Source organism: Odocoileus virginianus, unplaced genomic scaffold (assembly GCF_023699985.2).
Source record: "Odocoileus virginianus isolate 20LAN1187 ecotype Illinois unplaced genomic scaffold, Ovbor_1.2 Unplaced_Scaffold_45, whole genome shotgun sequence".
In the NCBI taxonomy this organism is placed as follows: Eukaryota; Metazoa; Chordata; class Mammalia; order Artiodactyla; family Cervidae; genus Odocoileus; species Odocoileus virginianus.
This window is the reverse complement of record NW_027224307.1, coordinates 105,541-117,780: the sequence shown is the minus strand read 5'-3', so window position 1 is coordinate 117,780 and position 12,240 is coordinate 105,541.

Sequence of the window (12,240 nt, the reverse complement as noted above, 5' to 3'; positions counted from 1 at the left end):
ATATTGTCACCCTGCTTATTTATATCATGAGTATATCGTGATATATATCATGAATATATCATGAGGAATGCTGTGCTAGATGAAGCACAGCTGGAATAAAGATTGCCAGGGGAAATATCAATAAGCTCAGATACGCAGATGACACCACCCTTTATGGCAGAAAGCGAAGAACTAGAGAGTCTCTTATGTAAAAGTGAAAGAGGAGAGTGAAAAAGTTGGCTTAAACTCAACATTCAAATAAGGTAAGATCATGGCATCTGGTCCTATCACTTCATGGCAAATAGATGGGGAAACAGTGACAGACTTTATTTTCTGGGCTCCAAAATCACTGCAGATGGTGACTGCAGCCAAGAAATTAGAAGACCCTTACTCCTTGGCAGAAAAGTTATTACCAACCTAGACAACATATTAAAAAGTAGAGACACTACTTTGTTAACAAAGTTCTGTCAAGTCAACACTATGGTTTTTCCAGTAGTCATGTATGGATGTGAGAGTTGGACTATAAAGAAAGCTGAGCACCAAAGAATTGATGCTTTTGAACTGTGGGGTTGGAGAAGACTCTTGAGAGATACTTTGACTGCAAGGAGATCCGACCAGCTGATGGACTTTAGGATGTTTTGTATATATGCATTCAAATAGTAAAAAGTATATTTGCCTTTGACCCAGTAATTCTAACGTCGAAAAAACTTCAAAGAAATTCACTGGGCAAAAGCTTGTAAATCTGAAACCTTGCTTTAACTATTTCTCTACTGCATATAATCTACATACAAAGCAAAGAAAAAATATTGAGGTTTTTACTTCCCCCAGAAAAATCTGAGACCTCTTGAATTTAGGACAACATTCTTTCATTCTGTTCTTGAAGTAGTGAGTTAATGTGCCCATTGTGTTAAGTTGCTCAGTCGTGTCTGGCTCTTTGTGACCCCATGGACTGTAGCTGCCAGGCTCCTCTGTTAACGGGATTCTCCAGGCAAGAATACTGGAGTGGGTTGCCATGCCCTTCTCCAAAATGTGCCCCTTACCCTCTCCCAAATTATGTCCAAATCCCAACAGCCAGTATCTCTGTGACTTTATTTTTAGAATAAAGTCTTTGCAGACATAATCGAGGTGAAGGTACCATGATGAGACCTTCCAGGGTAGAGAGTGGACCCTAAATCTGCTGGCAGCTGTCCTGATGAGAGAAAGAAGAGGGATGTTTTAGATGAAGCAGAAAAGGTCCTGTAAGGAGGCAGAGATTCAAGTTAAACATTACAATTTGAGAATGGCCAGGAGCCACCTGGCACTGAAAGAAACAAAGACAAATTCTTTCAGAGCTTTTGGAAGGAGTACGACCCTGCCAACACCTTGATTTCCAGCCTCCAGATCTGTCAGAGATTACACTGGTTTTAAGCCACCCCATGCGGGGTCGAGTGGTGTGGAAGCCTTAGGAAATTGATAAAAATAGTGACCTCCAGGGACAATGGTGGCAGAAGGCATTGGCAACACACTCTAGTACTGTTGCCTGGAAAATCCCATGGGTTTAGGAGCCTGCTAGGCTGCTGTCCATGGGGTCGCTAAGAGTCAGACACGACTGAGCAACTTCACTTTCACTTTTCACTTTCATGCATTGGAGAAGGAAATGGCAACCCACTCCAATGTTCTTGCCTGGACAATCCCAGGGACGGGGGAACCTGGTGGGCTGTCGTCTATGGGGTCACACAGATTTGGACATGACTTTAGTGGCTTTAGTGGCTTTAGTGTAGTCAATGAAACAGAAGTAGATATTTTTCTGGAATTATCTTGCCTTTTCTATGACCCAATGGATGTTGGCAATTTGATTTCTTGTTTCTCTGCCTTTTACAAATTCAGCTTGAACCTCCGGATGTTGTCGGTTCATGAAGCCTGGCTTGGAGAATTTTGAGCATTACTTTGCTAGCCTGAGAGTTAAGTGCAATTTGTGTGGTAGGTTGAACATTTTTGGCATTGCCTTTCTTTGGAATTGGAATGAAAATTGACCTTTTCCAGTCCTGTGGCCACTGCTGAGTTTTCCAAATTTGCTGGCATATTGAGTGCAGCACTTTAACAGCATCATCTTTTAGGATTTGAAATAGCTCAGCTGGAATTCCATCACCTCCACTAGCTTTATTTGCAGTGATGTTTCCTAAGGCCCACTTGACTAAGCACTCCAGGATGTCCGGATCTACGTGAGTGATCACACCACCATGGCTATTAGAGTCATTAAGATCTTTTTTTGTACAGTTCTTTGGTGTATTCTTGCCACCTCCTCTAAATATCTTCTGCTTCTATTAGGTCCATACCATTTCTGTCCTTTATTGTGCCCAGCTTTCCATGAAATGTCCCCTTGATAGCTCTAATTTCCTGAAGATTTCTATTTTTTCCCATTATGAATTTCCTCTACTTCTTTGCATTGATCACTTAGGAAGCCTTTCTTATCTCTCCTTACTATTCTTTGGAGCTCTGCATTCAGATGTATATTTCTTTCTTTTTTTTTTCCTTTGCCTTTTGCTTCTCTTCTTTTCTCAGCTGTTTTAAGGAGTCACCATGTTCCTGTAGAACTATGGATGGAAGTTTATAACACTGTACTGGAGGTGGTGGTCAAAACCATCCCCAAGAAAACTATTTTTAGGCATTAGATTAACTCCTATTATATGGATTAACCATCTTAGTATTCTCAGCAATATTCACTAATTTTTACCCCCAGTTTATAAAGAGGATACTTGACATACTGTGGGTAAAATGTTACTTGTCTAAAAATCACATATGGGACAAATGTTTGATGCAGGGCTTAAAAACAGATATCACTGGAAGACCAACAACAAAAAAATTAGCTTTCTATCCATGATTACCATTAAAGTTTCATTTTTAACTGAACATAGCACAAATTCATCATACCTGGATCAGAACTCACCTCAGTACTGTTACAGAAGTCCTCTCTTGTTTAGTAAGTAACTCTGTTAAATTCAGTTTTGAGTTTAGGTGTTCACTTCCTGGTGGCAAACAGGTTCAAGTCTCCAAGGCCAAGTCAATTCCAAAGGCAACAGCTCTGGGCTCTGGAGAAGAATGAGCTTGGATCTTTGCTGGATGCTTTATATATCCTCTGAAGACCAGGTCCACTTCCTCAAAGTGATAGGGTATCAACCCTGAAGAAAGTTATAGGAACACATGATTAGATTTTTCAAGATTGTAAACACATCTAGATGCCAAGGATTGAAGTCCAACCTCCTGAAATTTACTTAATCCAATCACCATAATCCAATCTCAGGTAAAGAGTCACAGATTGAGTTCACACTTCCAATCCATGAAGTTTGGTTAATAAATGAACTTCCCAATTATAAATTTCATATCTCCACTTATAGAAGTTTATTATAGTCCTAATTGAAGTGACCCACTAGTTTTGATTACCTGTCTGAATTTGCCTGGATTACTTCCTGGATATTTCTTCAGGAAGAAGAGTTCTTCACATTCTGTTCTTCAACCCAGAACAGTCAAGCTCCCCAGTAATACCACTTACTACTCTTGCCTTCTGTTGTTTGATGGATGTCTTCAACCCCTTCAAAACTAAAGTCTCTTAAATTTTATTCTTTTCATTCAGTTTTCCATGAAATTCTTCCCTCCAAGGCTCATTTTGGTTACACAGTATTGTTTTGCTCTGGCTATAATTGACACAGAACAGCGGTCGGTGGTTATTCTCTAAGACTCTGTTCCTTTTAGCCATTCCCTGAGTATCACCTCATACCCTTTCATTCTATTATTCAATATGCATGTACATTTGAAATACTGATGCTAGGCTATGAAGTTAAGGATTATTGCATAGTTGTACGCTGCAGGATAGACTAAAGAAATCATAGACAATCTGTGAAAGAAATGTGATACTGTCCAGGAAGTTTGGACAACTATCTTTTAAGATTTTCTTTATTTTGACTCTGTTTGCATTCTATTCCTCAAAATATTTTCCTATTTAATCAAAGATGGGTCATGGTGCCCCACTCAGGGAAAGATACTAGACGGGAAATTTTCTTTACTTATTTTTAATTTTTTTGAAATATAAAGTTGATGTACAATATTGTATTAGTTTCCGGTGTATAGCAAAGTGAATCAGATATCAGTTCAGTTCAGTCACTCAGTCGTCTCTGACTCTTTGCGACCCCATGTGTATGTATATATATATATACATACACATGTATAATCTCACCTCTGTTTTCCATACTGTTCATGAGGTTCTTGAGGCAGGAACACTGAAGTGGTTTGCCTTTCCCTTCTCGAGTGGACCACATTTTGTCCGAACTCTTCACCATGACTCGTCCATCTTTGGTGGCCCTGCCAGGTATGACTCAGCTTCCTTGAGTTACACCAGGCTGTGATCCATGCAGTCAGTGCAAGAAGGCAAAGTGCTTGTCCGAGGAGACCTTACAAATAGCTGGGAAAACAAGAGAAACAAATACAATAGAGAAAGGGAAAGAGATACCCAACTGAATGCAGAGTTCCAGAGAATAGCAAGGAAAGGTAAGAAATGCAAAGAAACAGAGGAAAATGGGAAAGACTAGAGATCGCTTCAAGAAAATTGGGGATACCAAGGGAACACTCCTTGCAAAGATGGGCACAATAAAGGACAGAAATATCAAGGACATAACAGAAGCAGAGAGATTAAGGAGCAGTGGCAGGAATCCACAGAAGAACTGTACTAAAAAGGTCTTAGTGACCTGGATCACCAGAAGGGTGTGGTCACTCACCTAGAGTCAGACATCCTGGAGTGTGAAAAAAGTGGGCCTTAAGAGAGATCACTAGGAGCAAAGCTAGTGGAGGTGATGGAATTCAGGCTGAGTATTTCAAATCGTTAAAGATGATGCTGTGAAAGTGCTGCACTCAATATGCCAGCAAATTTGGAAAATTTGTAGTGGCCATGGGACTGGAAATGGTCAGTTTTTCTTCCAGTCTGAAAGAAATGGCAAAGAATGTTCAGACTACTGTGCAACTGCAATCATTTCACATGCTAGCAAGATTATGCTCAAAATCCTTCAAGTTAGGCTTCAGCAGTATGTGAACAGAGAACTTCCAGATGTTCAAGCTGCATTTAGAAAAGGCTGAGAAATCAGAGATCCAATTGCCACCATCTGTTGGATCATAGGAAAAGTAAGGAAATTAAAAAAAAAAAAATTACTTCTGCTTCATTGACTACTCTAAAGTCTTTGATTGTGTGAATCAAATAAAACAGGAAAATTCTTAAAGAGATGGGAATACCAGAGTACCTTACCTGTTTTCTAAGAAGACTGTATACAGGAAAAGAAGCAAGAGTTGTAACCAGACTTGGAACAAGAGAGTGGCTCAAGATTGGGAAAGGAGGATGTCAAACCTGTATATTGTTACCCTGCTTCTTTAACTTCTATGCAGAGTACATCATGCCAAATGCGAGGCTGGATGACACAAGCTAGAGTCAAGATTGCTGGGAGAACTATCAACAACCTCAGATATACAGATGATATCACTTTTACAGTAGAAAACAAAGAGGACTTAAAAGCTTTTTGATGAGGATGAAGTAGGAGAGTAAAAAGCTGACTTAAAACTCATCATTCAAAAAACTAAATCCTGGCATCTGTTTCCATCACTTCATGGCAAATAGATGGGGGAAAATTGGAACCAGTGACAGATTTTATTTTCTTGGGCTCCAAAATCTCTGCAGTCAATAACTACAGCCATGAAATTGGAAGCTGCTTGCTCCTTGGAAGAAAAGCTATGACCAACCTAGACAGCATATTAAAAAGCAGAGACATTATTTTGCCAACAAAGGTCCCTATAGTAAAAGCTGTGATTTTTCCAATAGTCATGTGAGAGTTGGATCATAAAGAAGGCTGAGTGCCAAAGAATTGATGCTTTCAAATTGTGGTGCTGGAGAAGACTCTTGAGAGTTCCTTGGACAGCAAGGAGATCAAACCAGTCAACCCTAAAGGAAATCAACCCTGAATATTCATTGGAAGGACTGATGCTGAAGTTGAAGCTCCAGTACTTTGGCCACCTGATACAAAGAGCTAACTCATTTGAAAGGACCTTGAGGCAGGAAAAGACTGAAGGCAGGAAAAGGGGGTGAAGGAGGATGACACGGTTGAATGGCATCATTGACTCAGTGGACATGAGTTTGAGCAAACTTCTGGAGATAGTGAAGAACAAGGAAGCCTGGAGTGCTGTAGTTCATGGGGTTGCAAGGAGTTGGACATGACTTATTTCCTGAATAACAACAATAAATCATTTTTAAGGTTATTTTCTTTTATACATCATTCCCAAGTATTCACTTGAGTTTCCTGTGCTATACAGTAGGTTCTTATTAATTATTTACTTCATATGTAGTAACATGTATGTGTCAATCCCAGACTCCCAATTAATCCCTCACCCCTTCTTAGCCCCAAGTTATATGTTATTTTTTCTACACCTGTGATTCTGTTTTATAAATCACTATTTGCATCCTCAGTATGACATCATCACTCAGTATGACAGTCTCCAGTTCCTTGCATGTTGCTGCACGTGGCATTTTTGTTTCTTTTTATGGCTGAGTAATATTCCATTGTATATATGTAACACATTTTCTGCATCCATTCATCTGTCCTTGGACATTTAGGTTCCTTCCACATCTTGACAGTTGCAAACAACTTGTCAATGACCATGGAGGTGCATATATCCTTTTGAACCACATTTTCCCCTGAATATTTGCCCAGGAGTGGGATTGTTGGATCATATGGTTGCTTTATTTTTGTTTCTTAAGGACACTTTAACTGTTCGCCACAGTGGTTTACCAATGTATATCCCCATGAATAGACCAGGCAGATTCCCTTTTCTCCACACTCTAGAGAGTTAACGCTTAGGCAGTCCAGGTTGCCTTTAAGGAAGAGGTGAACATTCTCACTCATGCTTTCCTTATGCCTTGTGCAGCAAGGTATCTTGCCTGAGAACTGGCCTCTCTAGGAACAAATGATCACACAGCATGTCTTACTGGTGGAAATGCTTTTCTTAGGCTCTGTCTTAATGATTATAATTGTAACAACTCTTGCCTGGGAACCTGTTTCTCAAGACTCGTACCCCTGAGCCATTGCCCAGTGCCGTTCTCCCTGGCTAATCTTGTGCCAAAGTTATCTCAGGATGTGTGCCTTGGGAAAGGGTCTGGTGGAACTCTTACAACCTTGAGGTATTCTTTTTATCTATTCTCAGCAGCCAGTTGAGAAGTACATAAGGCCCTGCTTAAACTAGTGAGGCAGGCACTCTCCTGCCTCCTGCAGTGACTTTGCTGGAAGTTTTCTCCAGCAAGCTTTCACTGTTACTGTAATAAACTTTACTGCACAAAGTGCTGAATGACTGGGCCTGCGTCCTTTGGTCCTGGGCTGAACCCATGTCTCAGGAGGCCACGATCATACACATGTTAGCAGTCTCAATGCTGAGTTACCACTCTCCCCAGCATTTACTGTTTGTAGTAGCTTTGATGATGGTCATTCTGACTTGTGTGAGGTTAGATCTCACTGTAGATTTGCATTTGCAGTTCTCCAGTAAATATTGATGTCAAGAATCTTTTCATGTGTTGCTTGGCCATTTGTATGTTTTCTTTGAAGAAATGTCTGTTTAGCTCATCTGCCTATTTTTTACTTTTTTATATATTGAGCCACGTGAGCTCTTTATAAATTTTTGAAGACAAATCTCTTGTTGGTCTCATCTTTTTCAAATATTTTCTCCCATTCTGTGGGTTTTCTTTCTGTATTGTTTACAGTTTCCTTTGCTGTGGAGAAGCTTTTGAGTTTAATTAGGTTCCATTTGCTTATTTTTTAAAAATTTCCTTTACTCTAGGAGAAGGCTCAAAAAAAAACATTGCTATGATTTATGGTAAAGAGTGTTCTGTCTATGTTTTCATCTAAGAGTTTTATAATATACAGTCTCACATTTAGGTTTTTAACCCATTTTGAGTTTATTTATGTGTATCAAAGCAGTCAGTCCTAAAGGAAGTTAGCCCTGAATATTTATTGGAAGGACTGTTGCTGAAGATAAAGCTCCAGTACTTTGGCCACCTGATGCAAAGAGCCAACTCACTGGAAAAGACCTTGATGCTGGGAAAGATTGAAGGCAAAAGGAGAAGGGGGCAGCAGAAGGGATGGTTAGATAGTACCACCGACTCAATGGATATGAATTTGAGCAAACTCTGGGAGACAGTGGGGGACAGTGGAGCCTGGTGAGCTACAGTTTTGGGGGGTTGCAAGGTGTTAGATATGACTTAGGGACTGAACAGGTAAAGAATGTTCTATTTCATATTTTCACTTGGAGCTATGTGTTCTCCCAGAACCTCTTGTTTAAAAAGCTGTATTTCCTCCATTTAAAGAAATGAAGATATTTTAAAGTGGTAATTTAGGCTAATATATGTTTTGTGTGTGTATAAGCTGTTATTTATTAACATTTTGAGACTAATACATTTATTGAAAACAATGATCACTAGGGGAAAAAATGACTTCATACACTAAAGATTATAAAATTAAAGATTAAAAGGCTGATGTCAGTCAAGTTCACATAAAGTGATTTAAGATGCTAACATTTCAGTTATTATCATTGCTAGCATTTCCATATCATTGACAATGAAATTAGAAATATTTACTAAAATGATGTACTTATTGAGAAACAGAGTGCATATTCCAGTCATTTTCAGAATAGGCAATCATGTGTAGTAAGCAGAAAATCAGAGAATATTTATAATTTTATGCTAAATGGCATGTGGCCTTGTCATATAGTTTTAGTTACGTCTGAAATAAGGACAGCAAGAAGAGATTAGTTGTTTAGTTGGTTCTAAACAGAAGCTTTAGTTGTCAGTGTAGCATTCCATCATGTAAGTTTATTCAGTTATTTTGTTTCTGAAAGTTTAAATATGGCATTGTTTGGTTTTAATTTGTTCTCTATTACTGTTGCATTTGTTATTCATTGTACACAAATATGTTATTTTTTAAATCACTAACATTTGAGAAAATAGATGAAAATTGTCTTAGGCAGAATAAAAGTAATGCTGTTAGATAATATCAAAACAACAGAAAGGCAAGGGGTATGTGAACATGGCTTGTCAGAACACCCACTCAAAGGCTTTCATGGATGAACTCCTCTCAAATATTTTTACTTTGAAGACTTAAGAGGTAGAGACTATAGTCCCCAAATTACCCATGTAATAGTAAAGTGCTGTTTATATATTAAATAATATTAAAGACAGATGACACAAATACATTTTCTAAAGTAATGAAAAGATTAAATTTTATGTGTTCTTGAAGTAAGCTGTCAAGATTTTGGCATTGCCAGATTTCACAGAGTTCATCATATATTTGTATTTTTTCTTTACTTTTTCTACATGATTTGAGGATTTTCCATATGCTATAGATATAATAATAACTGCTGTTCTTCATAGAAGCACCTGTTTGAACTCCCTTTTGTATTCACTTCCTGTTTTCTTGGAGGAAAGAAAATGAAAATGCTCATTGTGTAGAGAGCCTCTACCTCTCAGGACACGGAAATCCCACATGCTGATCTGATTTTTGCTCTTTCTGCAGTGGATAACGTTCTGACTCAGACAGTGACCACTCACAATATCAGCCTTTCTGAGATGACTGCCATGGCCTGTCCAGACAGCCCAGGGTGCAGAGACTCTTGTGATGTGGGGCGCTCAGGCCTTCCACTTCTGTGAGGCAGTACTGAAAGGCGGATGTGACCCACTCCGACTGGATTGTGGGAGTCTGTACAAACAGCTTGACAAGTGATACTGCTATCAGTATTGATTCTCCAGGAGATCTTCCCGACCCAGGGATTGAACCCGGGTCTCCTGCATTGTAGGCAGACACTTTACCGTCTGAGCCACCAGGGAAGTCACTGATTCTGAAGAAGCATTTCTTCTATTTTCTATGAAGGTGAACAATTGTTAGTTTCTGCCCCCCAGCTTCCTACCCATAGTTCAATATGTGGAAAGGCCTCTGGGTAGGATTGGAGTGTTTCTGGATCATAACGATGGAGCTGGGAGCTTCCGGTGTTTCCAGAGGATCCCTCACATATAGCTTCCTTCCTTCCTCCTTCTCCTCCCATCCGGAGCTTTCGGTTGCCTTAGGTCTCCATGAATTGCCAAGTTCTGTGCCAGTTTATTTGATGGCCTTCTCGTCTGAGGAAAATACAGCCCTGAAACACCACGTGAGGCTACAGGATGATACCTGATTGTCTCTGATCTCACTGCAATTTAATGGAACATTATGAGTGTGTGTTTATAAAGTAGCATAACCAGGTTGAAAGTATAACTTTGTTAACTAAATTATCTATTAATAAAACACTTGAGCATTTCTTGAATATAATCAGTGGATATTCGGTTTACTTATAATAGTTTTATTAGAATACAAGTTGCATGCCATAAGTTTCATGTTTACTTAAAGAAATGTGTCTTCCTTGTATAGTTGAATCATATTTGAGAAGAATGAAGTGGTATATATTGCAGCCTCATAAACGAAAGAAATAACTCAGGTTTTCTTCAAGTGTGACCTACTTGTGTGGATTCACGTATTTGACAGACATTGTGAAACCCTTTCTCTTTGTCAAACATTTAGACTTTCTCTAAACCCGGGTCATCCACTACATCATAGCTCATCAACAGCTTTTACAGGAAGTTTTTCCTGACTGTCCAGATCAGTTTGCTTTGTATTAAAACATACTTCTCTGGCCAGATACCATTTCATCACAACATTCAACAAAATTTCTTTAAATAACTAGGTGTATTTTACTAGGAGAATGCAAATACTGAGAGAATAAGCACCGTCTTTGCCTTATTTACTTCTCTATTCCCACTATCCAGTTCAGCATTTAGAACTTGCCACACAATAAATATAAGGCAAATGATCAAAGAAATACATGAGTGAAAGAGTTAAAACTCTGAAATATTACTCTATGGTTATTAAAGTTTTCCAAAATCTACCTAACATATTACACATTAAATACTAATGAATAATGTCAACAAGAGACAGGAAATTGATTTGCAGAGTCATAACCAATACAAATTTCATTAGCTTGAGATTTGAGATGTCTATAGTGTAATATTATTATATGGGGCTTCCCGGGTGGCACAGAGGGAAAAAATCCGCCTGCCAATGCAAGAAACACAAAAGATGTGAGTTCGATCCTTGATCAGGAAGATTCCCGGAGACGGAAACAGCAACCAGCTCTAGTATTCTTGCCTGGAAAATTCCATGGACAGGGCTGCCTGGCGGGCTAGAGTCATTGGGGTGTCAAAGAGTCAGACATGACTGAACCCATGTGTGCACACGCATGTGCATGCACACACACACACACACACAGTATACATTGCCTCAGATGACGAAAGAGTCACTTGTGATGTCCCTTTGTCTGAAGATCTGAGATGTCTGCTGGCTTGGTCCTGATCATTCTGGTGTCGACAACGCTCCACCAAGATCTAACTATGTTCTTGCCTGAGGAGCTGAGTCATTTACTTCAGGTCAATATTACTGGGAAGTGAACGTGACGGGCTGTGGCAACCGGGCTATGGGATTTTGTAATTGTTCTTGATCCCGGGAGAATGACATGGTCCTTGACTCGGAGGGAATTTTTCTACTTGTTTGTATCAAAGAGAACAGTCAGTGCAAGCTATTACCCTCTCCCCACATGCATCTCAATCTGTCAGAAGGCCTCTGGGCCCAGTGGGGGTGTTCCTGGTTTATGACGGTGGTGCTGTGAGTTTGCCTGTGTGTCCAAGAGTTGCCTCATTTGCAGTTTCCTCTACTGCTCCTTCTGTTTCCTCTCAAACTTTTTCTTTGCTCTGGACACTGCTGATGAGGGAGAGGTCAAAACTCTGACCCCAGGGGCAGGAATTCCAATAATGGAGATTGTTAATTTTGTGCCCACTTGACTTTCCATAACTTCACCTTGTTTTATGAAATGCATTTTTTTAATGTAATGTAAGTATATAAATTTGTTTGTTTTCTTGAAATAAATGTAATCTCTCTGGAAATATTTTGCAATTGTTATTCTTTCTTGTCTGTTTGTTTGATTTCTAAGATAGCTGGAGGTCAAGGCATATCATTTATGTTTTCCCAGCTTAATGGGTTAAAGGAGCAACACAGATTTTTCTCACTGGCAGATTTAGAATTTTCTTCTCCGTGCTGTGCATCTCCAACATCATCTTCCTTCATCATGTCTAAGTTTGAAAGTCATTATTTCACAGATTTATTTTTAAAGTTACTGACTGAATGA